This window comes from Camelus dromedarius, chromosome 14, assembly GCF_036321535.1.
Source record: "Camelus dromedarius isolate mCamDro1 chromosome 14, mCamDro1.pat, whole genome shotgun sequence".
NCBI lineage: Eukaryota > Metazoa > Chordata > Mammalia > Artiodactyla > Camelidae > Camelus > Camelus dromedarius.
Genome location: NC_087449.1, coordinates 28,329,736 through 28,341,527, shown reverse-complemented (window position 1 = coordinate 28,341,527; position 11,792 = coordinate 28,329,736). Strand labels below are relative to the sequence as shown.

The following is an 11,792-nucleotide window of genomic DNA, read 5'->3' as shown; positions in this document are numbered from 1 at the left end:
GCAACTGACAAGCCCATTTCTTTAGTACGCAATTTACAAAGTGCTTGAAAATATATTGTGCATTGCGGCCCCCCAGCTATACTTTGAAGCAGACGTTTTTATCGTTCCAAATTTACAGAAAAACTGAATATGAGAGTCATTAAAATAACATCCCTAAATGCCATACCCAATAATTTACAGAGCTGAATTCAAATCTGTGTCTTCTGATTTCTAATCTTGGACACTTTTCTCTAGACCAGCAACCATCAGAACTGGGCTGTCTAAATAGGAATCACTTGTGGAGTTTGTTAAAAATACAGATTTCTAGGATCTACCCTTAAAAAGTTCTGATTCAATAGGTTTTTGAAGCCCCCAACTCAATGTTATTACACACCTATCTTAGTGAGCTCGGGCTGTTGCAACAAAATACCGTACACTGGGTGGCTGATAACAACATTTATTTTTCACAATTCTGGAGGTCGGGAAGTCCAAGTTCAAGGTGTCATTGGATTTGGTTCCTGGTGAGACCTCCTTCCTTGTAGACATGGCCTTTGTGCGTGTGTATGGAGAGAGAGATATCTGTCTTTTTCTTCTTATAAGGGCATTAATCCCCTCATGAGGCTCTGACTCTCATGACCTCATCTAAACTGAATTACCCCCCAAAGACCCCACCCTCAAAAACCATCATATTGATGATTAGACCCCAAGATATGAATCTGGGGAGTGGGGACAAATATTCAGCCCATAACAACATCCTATAAAAAGTCCTGCACAGCCAGAATGACAACCGATTCCCTACTATGTATAGTGCACTATGCCGGATAACAGGGCCACAACAAGGGACAAAACAGTACAGGGAACAGATCTGATGTGGTTTCTACCTTAGAGAACGTTTAGTTTCTTAGGTGAGACAAACATACACAGTAATCAAAAATAAATAGATATTTAAAAATTGATTAAAAACATAGGGACAGAATAAAAGGAGGTGATTAGAAAGTTAAAATACCTGACTTTGAGAGGGACAACAGGGAAATTTCTTGTAAGAAGAATGACACTTAAGAGGGGATCCAAGAGGTTGAGATGGATCTGCTCAGGGCAGAGAGAAGGTAATATGCCTGTGGCCTGAGGCAGAAAGAACGTAGTGTGTAGCAGAAATTGGAAGAAGACAAGTGTTGCTGAAGGCGATGGGCAAAGGGAACGAAACAAGGCAATCGCAGTGGGTGGAAACCAGGTAATCCAGGGCTTTGTGGACCATGGCAAGGGATTGAGACTTTCAAGTATAATGGGAAGCCCACTGAGGATTTCATGTAGGAAAATGCATTCTCATTTTTTAGGCCTAATTTTAGGAATTCTAAGAGTTCCCCAAGCTAGGTTAAGTCCTTTTTTTGGTGGTAGGGAGGGGTTGCTGTTTTAGTACCTTATGAAGTTATACTATTGATCACACTGAGTCATTGTCTGCTTATGCTTTTTCCCCCAAAACAACAACAAAAAATCTCGAGAGTAGAGTTCCTGCCTTACTGATTTCAGATCTTTGGACAGGGCCTTGGTTCCAATCCACATTTGTTAAATAAATGGATTAATATATAATCCTTTATTTATACTTGTTTAACTTCAGGGGTATGAAGTACCTTACTAGGAAGAAACCCATCCTACTACTTTTTTTCCCCCTTAATGGAGGTACTGGGGATTGAACCCAGGACCTCGTGCACACCAAGCATGCGCTGTAACCACTGAGCTATACTCTCCACCCCTCAAACCATCCTACTATTGGCCAAGTGAAGACATGCATGGCATCCAGAGGATAACGTAAAGAGGAAACTCACACCCTTTACTGCCAAGTTCCTTTTTTAAGGATGTGCTCCAGCAAAACTAGGGTGAGAAAAAGACATGAAAACCAGGCAATGGAGGATTTACCCAGGACAGCAGCAAGAGAACCCCCCAGGTGGCAGTTGTGTGCTTGGCCTCGAGAGCAACCATCTAGCATGGAGCAGGAGGACAGAAGCTCCCAGAGAGATGCTCCCACTTAGAAAGAGAAAGAAGTAATGAGAGAAATAGAGTATCCAATATGAGAATGTTTGAACAGAAGAATCAAAAAATAGGTAGATGGAAGATCCAATGAAGAGTTTAAGAAAATTACAGAACTGTTCACACAGTCATTACTATCTAAACCCTGATTTCCAATTTTACTTAAACTATGGGGCAGATGGGAGAAGGAGGGCGGTATTATAAGAATGCTAAGAGCTTGGATCATAATAGAAGGACAATAGATGTTTAAATTTGAAAAACGGGAAACAGTAAAATATTTGTTAAATAGTAAAATATATTAGTAAAATATATCTAGTAAAACAGTACAGTACTAGCAAAATATATATAAATAGTAAAAAATATTTGTTAAACAGTAAAAAAAAATACGGTAAAACATTGTTTAGAAATACAGAGGTAATGGTCTGGTAAATTAGCTTAATGAGTTATATGAGGTTTTCACTGGAATATGGAACCAAGGAAGAAGGGATTGCTGTGTTTCATTAGAAGCCTCATGGTGCTCTTTTTTTCCCCCACACATGATCTATCCTATTTTTCACTCATGATCTGTATTATCCCACAGTATAAATGACCTTAATTCATTTAATCTCTGTTATATTTCTACAGGGTCATTTATCATCATTGTATCGTTCTGATCCTGATAGCAACCCTTCTGGCAGAGCTATTATTATCGTGGCTTGTAGAGATGAAAAACAAGGGCTTAGGCAGTTAATTCTTTGGTATCAGCCAATAACCCTACAAGAGAGGCTTGACAGGAAGTACTCACTGTCCAGAAACATCACCCAAGACTCCAAATAGGGCTCCTCCCTGGGCCTTGCCCTTGGCCGTGGGGAGCTGCTCGCTGCTTCCCAAGGAGAGCAGGGAGCAATGCCTGGTGAGGCAGGGATACAAAGGCCCATCCCCTTTGCCTCAATCTGACGGCCTCACAGAGCCCTCCCCGTGGCAAGTTCTCCGGAGTGTCTACTGAGAGCTCAGAGGCAGTCCCGCTGAGGCTCGGCTCCTCTGCCAAGCCCTGCTGTCCTCCTTTTCTTCCAGGGATCTCTCCTGAGAGCACGTCCCTCTCAGTCCTCAGCACGCACTCAGGCTCACAGTGCGTCTCCAGGGAACTTAGACTACGATGCTCCTGTTTCGGAATTTAGATGCGTGCATTGTTTGAACGGTTCTCCCTACACGCTCTCTCTTTACCTTGTTACATAGCATTTACCAATATGTGATATATATTTATCTATCCATTACTTGCCTTCCTCTGTGCCCCAGAGCATAGGCTCCATGTAAACACAGACTTTGTTTTACTCCCTCTTGGCTTTCCAGCACCTCACACAGTGCCCACCACTATTTAATAATAAAGAACTGCTAAATTAATTGAATAAAGGAATCCTTTGAGAACTGTGGAGGCAGCAGAGAGAAGTGGATAAGATCACGCTGTTTGGTAGCAGACAGACTACTCTAGTTCAACCCAGTTACCAGGGGTAACTTTGGGCAAAATTCTTGACACAGCTTAGCCTTAAGTTCCTCATCTATAAAATAAGGCAAGTATGTAATAAGGCAGTAGGTGAGGCCCTCCCTCACAGGGTTTCTGAAACAATGCATGTAAAACCCTTAGAGTAGTGTCTGTACAAAAGTTAGCTGTCAAATCTGTTAGATAATGACAATTCTGAACTGACCTCTCAAAAAAAGATAATTACAAAAATCACAATTCTGAATTAAGACCATTGGGCTAAAATACTGGGGAAAAATACAATCAGGCAGTAATTACCTCTCTAACCTGCTACAGGAATATTTTGCCTAATTACAATGTAGATTTCCTTAGCTGGTTCTGCAACATTCAGTCCAGAGCCTAAGAAGCCCATTGGACAAATTACCACCTTGTGCTCACTGAGCACAGAGCCCTTCATCTGAGCAACCGGAGTGCTCAGGACATATCATCATCATTTGTAGCAGCCTGTAATGGCAGGTGTCATTTGGGAAACTTGGGGAGTTGAAGAACTGGTTTTAAAGATCAGAGGTGCAGAAGTAAGAATATGGAAAGAGGTTTAGATTTGAGCCATTGTTATTTCATCTGCTAGCTATGTCATCTTGAACAGGGGACTTATCCATCCATCCATTCATCCACCCATTCAATTTTTTTTTTATTATCTTTTTTTTTTTAATTTTGAAGGGAGGTAATTGGGCTTTTATTTATTACTTACTTTTTAATGGAGGTGCTGGGGATTGAACCCAGGACCTTGTGCTTGCTAGGCATGCACTCTACCACTTAGCTACACCCTCCCTCCCCCACTCAGTATTTAATAAGCACTTACTATGTGACATCCATTCTGCTAGACCCTACAGATAGGGCTGAGCAATTTCAGTCCTCAAGGAAGCACACCCTCTAGTGGCAAAGAGAGAAAACAACAATTCCTATCTGAGTAGCAAGCTTGGGGGCTCAGTCAAGCACGCTGTGTGTGGGACTTAGTCCTGTGTTGGGACCAGGGAAGTCAGGTGAAACTTGATGGAGAAGCCGATGCTAAGTCAGTCAGGTGGAAAGAGCAGGAACAAAATTCCAGGCAGAAAGAACAAAACACGAATAGGGATGGAGTCTGGAGAGCTGGGGCACATTAGTGAGCTCTGAATAGCTGAGTAAGACTGGGACACAGACTTCAAGTTAGAGAATGAGGAGCGGTAAGTCCAGAATGGAGAGCTGAGTTGAAAACAGAAGCAGCCATGATAAGCTAAGAAATTGGAAGTTGTCCTAATGATAATGGGGCATTGAATGGTTTAAAGGAAAACAGGGACACCATCAGATTGGTGTTTATGAAGACCATGGTGTCAGCACTGGGATGTGTGGTCTAGGAGGGAGGGAACTAGAGCTGGGTTGGAGTAGGAGTGAGATTGGCAAGACAGGAAGACGAAATAGCATCCAGGCTAAGATATTAGCCCAGGAGAGGCGATCAGGACCTGAACTAACACAGGAAGAGAGGTCTGAAGAAGAGGAGCTGAGAGACACAGCACTGGGAGGAAACTTCATAGATGGCGTGTGGGAAGGAGGGAGAGGAGGAATGTAGGCTGTCTTGCAAGTTTTTGCCTAGCCAACTAGGTAGGTGGTGGTGTCATGAACTGAGATGGGCAATTCTGAAGGATAAGTAGGTTCTGGTTTGGATCAATGGGGAATGGGAGCTCAGTGAGTTCCTTTTTGGATACGTGGGGTTTGGAACGTTCGTGGGTCATCCAGGCTGTCTGAAACATGGTTTGGAGGGCAGAAAAGCAGTTTGGACTAGAAATGTTTCCTCACCTACAAAAAGGAGAAACAATACTTTTCTTGTATGGTTACTCTGAGAAGTAAATGGCACAATGGATGTGAGAGTTTGTTGTAAATTAGAACTTTGCCATTGTACGAGATTAGATAGTTACTCACGGGCAACTCAGTTTTAACGGTCTCAGCTTCATATTTACTGAAAAGACATTTGCTGTGTGCCTGCCATGTACTAGGTACTGGGGTGGGGGGCACCATAAAATACAAAATTTTCTTTATCCAGGACCTCTCATAGTCTAGAAAAAGAGTTATGAATGATATTAACTGTAAAATGAAACAGATGAAAAACTGGCTATCATGGAGGTGTGAGAGTGTTTCTCCCAGCTCCAGGGGGAGTGTCCAGCAGCTTCTCCCTGCGCACAGAGACGTGAGAGCAAGGGCTCTCCCTGCTACGCCTCCTCTCCCCTGACAGGTGTCTGAGGTCCCACCCTAGGTCTCTGGGGCTTATATTTCTCCACACAGTAAATCCTCGTGTGCCCATAAAAGATGTACGGTCAACCCTTGTTATTAGTGGACTCCATATTTGGGAATTTTCCTGCTCACTATAATGTATTTGTAACTCCAAAAGCAACACTCCAGGTGCTTTTGGGTCATTTGCAGATACGCATAGAGCAGTGAAAAATTTGAGTCGCCCAAACCGCACGTTCTCAGCTGAGGTTGAACAAGGTGAGGCTCTGCCTTCTTGTTTCAGCTCATGTTATAAACAAGTGTCCCTTTTGTCGTCTACGTAGTGCCATATTGTTTATATTTCTGTGTTTGTTATGGGTGATTTTTGCTGTCCAAAATGGGCCCGGGTGTAGCGCTGTAGTACTGCAGTTTCCCTACGTGCAAGGAACTGCGACGTGCCTGACGGAGACAGTGCGTGTGCAAGATAAGCTCAGATCAGGCGTGAGCTACAGTCCTACAGGCTGTGCGTTCGCTGTTCATGAAGCAACTGTTTCTTTTAAATACTTTATTTAAAACAGAAACACATATACAACAGGGTTATGTATTGACTGGTTGATGAAGAGTTTGTGACCAGCGGCTTGTAGGAACCCAACCCTGCATTTCCCCGAGGAGCGATGGTTCAGCATCCGCTAATTCAGTGTTCATGGCAACTTTATACATCGTGACTCCTATGAATAATGGATTAATGGTACTGCTTATCCTCCACAAGGTGGAATCCAAGTCCTTGTCCCCAATTTCTTTCCCTGGGAGAGAAATTACTACCTGTGAAGCAGTATGTAACCGGGCGGTGACATTTTCTCAGGCTCCCTGAAGGTCTGAGTGATCCAAGACGTATGTGTACTTCTTGCTTTCTTTATCTGGTGCTGATCTGCACTGCCCAAGGCTCCCACTGAGTTGCCCCCACTTCTACTTCCTACCAGTCAAGGTTAGTAGGGTTGCACGTGGGTACTGAGACCCTGGGACACTGGGGTGTTTGCCCCCCAAGACTGCCACCTCCCACATCTTCACTGTCCCTCCTGATCTGCTTCCCTCTGTGCTCCAAGTGAGTGAGGATGACAAGTCCTCAACTTATGCTTGGGGGCTGTTCTGGCCTCAGCTTTGTCAGGACCCACCTGCATTCGATCACATGGGGGTCCTTCTGCCTATACGTTCTCCTGTGAGCATTCGGCTCATGTTGTGGGTCACCTCAGCTCCTTTTGCCTCCTTGCCCTCCAGAGGCATGAACCCCGGTGTGGTCCCTGTCCTCCCTTATGTGAAATGTGTGTCAAATTATTAAGCTCTTACGTGGTGGCTACCAGTTTTACATTGTGCTTTTCTCTCATGGAGGCGAGACTTAGCTTCCTCCTCTTCCCATTTCTTAAGTTTTAGCAATGGAAATAAGTTGGGCTTCTGTCTGATTAAGCCTAGATCAGAAGGTTCCAAAAAAAGAGTAGCCATTGGCCACACCGGGTCCAAGAGGAACTCATTCTCAAATTCTGGGTCTTGCATCCTTGCAAGATGGCATCCAAGGATGCCAATAGTCTCAATGTTTAATATTGGTTACTCTCAGTAATTGGAGGGGATTTCTTATGGTGACTTTAGAGAAGAGGCTTTCTTCTAGTCAGGTCAGGAAAAGTTTCTGACTCTGAACACCAGACTACCTACCACCTAGGGTGTCAGTCAGCGCTAGTCTAGATTTCTCCCTCGTTACCTACATTAACAAGGTTGTGATGGGTTCACAGAAAACTTTCCTTGGCCCCATCTCCAGCAACTCATAGGCTGCTGCATTAGAAGCAGTGACCTAGCATACCTCACATCTGTGTTACTCTAGAGATGAAGACTGGAGACCAAAGGAAGTTTCAATAGCTGCAGAAAACACACACACACGTGCACACACAAACACTCACACACACAATATTACTTTATAGCAGAATATTAAGACCAATTCTTTTCAAAAATAAGGTTTTCTGTTATTATCCCCTTTTGCCCTCAAAATTTTATTGAAGGTCCTAGCCAGCATGGTAAGATAAGTAAAGAAATAAGAGGTATAAGAATTAGAAAGAAAGAAAAAATTGTCACAATTTGAAGATGATATGATTTTCTAAAACCCAGGAAAATCTATAAATTATTAGAATTAATGAGAGAACTTATCAAGGTTTGCATATATAAATCCATATATGAAAGTCATAACTGCATTTGTGTACACCAGCATCAAACACTTGATTATAATTTAAAAATAAAATTTACAAAAATGTCAAAAATTAAGGTACTGAAGAAAGATATATTATTCACACATATTAGGACTAAAATGTATGTAAGATCTTTATGGATAAAAGTATAAAGCTTAATCATAATATTTTAACAAAACTGATATTAAGGTTGCTGTAATAAAGATAGGGACACACACCAACTTCATGTTTAAGAATACTTAATATTCTGAAGATGTCGATTCTCCTTAACATCTTCTGTAGATTCGAAGAAATTTCACTCAAACTCTGATAAGGTGGTTGTTATTTTTTCGTGAGACTTTTCAAGCTGATTCTAGGAATCACATGGTTTATTAGAGGATCAAGTTTAGCCAAGACAATTTTGGGGGAAAAAAAAAAAAGAGGAGAAGTAGAACTTGCTGCACCCACCGTCAGGAATTATAAAGATCTAAAACCAAAGTGGTGAGGAATTGTCACAGGGGTAGACCAACTAATGGAACAGAATAGTGAGCCCCCAACAGAGCCAGGCGTATGTGGGAGTTTGTACATGACAGAGGTGGCATTATGGATCAGTGGGAAGGTGGGGAGGGTATAGTGCCGAAGTGGAGCACACGCTTAGCATGCATGAGGTCCTGGGTTTGATCCCCAGCACCTCCATATAAATAAGTAAATTAAAAACTTAATTACCCCCTGAAAATTAAAACTAAAATTAAATTTAAAAAATCGTGGGGAAAGGATGGACCACTCAATAAACGGGGTGAGACAATTATCTATACATATGGAAAAAACGCTACACAAAAATATTTTCTTGTAGAAAACATAAGAATGTATTTTTATGGCCTCAGGGTAGGAAATCAGCTTTTTCCACCTAAACCGCATGTGATAAGGTAAATAATAAAATTATTTTCATTTTCATTGTAAGTGGCATATGCAAATTTGTATATGTAAAAGTTATAGATGTGAAGAAGGATAAGAAAATTAACAGAGAAACCGGAGAGGGAGGTGATTTTGCCATGCAGATGACCAACAAATGGTCTCTGCTTAGTCCATATGTAAAGAACTCCTACAAATCAATAAGAAAAGCCAGACAACCTCACAGGAGAATAGGCAAGAGATACGAGCAAGTAATTCCCAGGCAGGAATACGCCACCACCCTCCACAGAGACAAAAAGGTCCTCGAGTTCACTAGCCGCCGAAGAAATTATAATTAAAACAACAATGAAATGCCCTTTCCCTCCCACCCGACTGGCAACCATTGAAGAGTCTGGCAGTACCTGGGCAGGTGTGGAGGAGCAGGTGCTCTGATGCAAGGCAGGAGTGCCGAGGGGTAATACAACTTTGCAGAGAAGTTTGGTGACACCGCTAAGCGTGGAGCTGCCTGCACCTCTGACCCCACAGTTCCACCTCTCCAGGCACACACCCCAGAGACCCTCGCCTGTGCTCATGGAGATCTGTAAAAAGATATTTATAGAAGCACTGTTTAAAATAGCAAAAAATTGGCCGTGAACTACATATCTATAAAAAGAGAAGAATAAGTGTGGAATGTTTGTACAATGAGAGGCTGTTGAGATGGATAAAAATAAGTCAACACATCACACTATGGAAAAAATCTATAAACATCAATAGGAGAGTGTCCTAGTTCAGAGTCCCAGGAAAACAGACTCCAGTTCTCTGAGGTTTGTGTGTGGGAGGTTTACTGGGAAGTGCTCTGTGGACCGATACTTGGAGGGGTGAGGGGGGCATAGTTGATTGGAGACAGGAAATCTGCTCTGAGGACTTAGCCAGTCCCAGGAGCATCTCTGGAGCTGGCATGGCTCTACCGTGTGCTGTCTTGGTTGTCCAAGGGCTCTGGACATCTGTACTTCTGTATCTAGCAGTCTTGGATCCAGGCTGCCCCCAGGAAAGTGGTGTAGACTTGGGCCAGGAAGCTTCTTTCTGTAGAGGGCAATTCCTGTATGAGACTCACTTGTCCTATAGCTGGGGAGATTGGTGCCTCCAGTGTGAAGGGAAATCTGGCTGTGCACTATGGTATCCACAGGGGGAAAATCAGTTCACTAGTCAAGGAGAGGGGATATTATTAGAATTTTCAGATATTGATAGAGGTTTTCCAGGTGGGTGAGGGAGAGAAGGCTCTTCTGACAAGGATACAGCATACGCAACACACCAAGCTATGAAAAGCTTTTAGATGACCTGTTACAGTTAACTGTTTCAATCCTATTGTCTTTTTGAAAAAAAAACTTACTAAATGGAAGTGCTGGGGATTGAACCCAGGACCTCATGTGTGCTAAGCATGCGCCCTACCACTAAACTATACCCTCCCCCCACAACCCTACTGTCTTAAAGGAGCTCTTAATATACTATGGACATTAATCATTTATTTGAATTGCAAATATTTCCTTTCAAAGTTTTGCTTCCATTTTTAGTTTAGATTTTTGATTTGGTTGAACATGTCAGTCTTTCTTCTTTTGGCTTCTGGTTTCTGTGCTTTGCCTAAAAGGCGAGCATTATAAGAACATTCTCCTGTGTTTTCTTGGGCAGTATAGTTATACTCATAACCTAGACCCAGCTTCCTGGTGAAGACCAAGGTAGTGAGATCACCGTCTACTCCTACCTGAGTCCCTTCTTTATCCCCATCTGGTTGGATGGACCGAAATTGGGAACAACTGCCCCCTTCAGGTGAGGCTCCCTTTCTAGACAGAGGTGCCTTCTGCTGGATTGTGGACCGTCTCTCCCCGCTTCTGTTCCCAGCCCTTTTCCTCCCTGGAACAGTGGAGAGCTGACAGCTTAACCTCTCAGACTCTCGGAGTTCTGTGTGCTAGTTAGGCTCTGCCATTTAGGTGTTCTGGAGACCTGGCAGGTGAAAGTAAGGGGAAAGCCATCTCCCTGCATCTTCGGGGATGTTTTTGTTGCAAGTGTGGAGATGTATCTGCCTCCTAGTGTCCGTCCATGGCTGCCAAGGGCTCCTTCATTGGCTTCCTGATCCCTGGGTGGACCCTGCCATGGCCTCCCAGCCCTCAGAGGCAGCAGAAGCAGCAGTGGTGGGATTTTAATTCCAGCAGGTCCTAGCTGTGGCCTCAGAGGTCCTAGCAACCTTGACTAATCACCCAGTGGTCCTTCCTGAACACCTGGACTGGAACCCACACCGTCACCCCCTTTCTAGTGGTTTTGTAAGCATCTGATTTCCTGCGCCAAATCCCCTCTTGCACAAAACACCCACAGTGGTTTCTGTTTCCCCACACTGAAACTTGACTGATATGGCGTTTAAGGAATATTACATCACTAATAATCATAATAGGAATGATAAGAGCTAACATTTACCGAGCGCCTGCTTCATTCCAGGAACTATTCCAAGCGCTTTGCATGTATTAATTCATTTATTCCTTGCAACAACCTTAGGAGTTAGGCACTCTTAGTTCCTGAGATGCAGGATGCTTGCCCAGGGTCACACCCCTAGTGAGTGGTGGCGGTGGGTTTAAACCTGGGCAGTGCTGGCATGAAGCCACAGGAAGAGCCACAAGGTGTATCTTTCTTAGATGTCTTGTCTGTTTCTCCGACCTGACCCTAGGGTTCCCTGGCCCCTCACTGTCTTTAACATTTTAAAAGCACTTTATTTTAATGACTAATAGAGAACCAGCATGATCCATTAGACAATGTAATCTCACTATTATGGCTCATATCCAGTCTCCTCCGAATTTACACTGCAAAACTGGTTAAGCCAGCTTTCCATAGGGCCTCCCCCAAATCAGGTCCACACTGGGCAACAGGATGATGTGTCTGTTGCCATCAGGGAGACAGCATAAAGCTTTTAAGCGCCCTGGAAAGCTGACAGAAAGACAGGCCAGGTC

General features: G+C 43.3%; 1 non-coding gene across 1 annotated transcript; it reads right to left on the bottom strand.

The window, feature by feature from the left end:
* Window positions 1–1,651: 1,651 nt before the first annotated feature.
* On the bottom strand, window positions 1,652–1,725 carry TRNAT-GGU (transfer RNA threonine (anticodon GGU)). The gene has a single exon. It is a non-coding gene; the product is annotated as a tRNA-Thr (tRNA).
* Window positions 1,726–11,792: the final 10,067 nt, after the last annotated feature.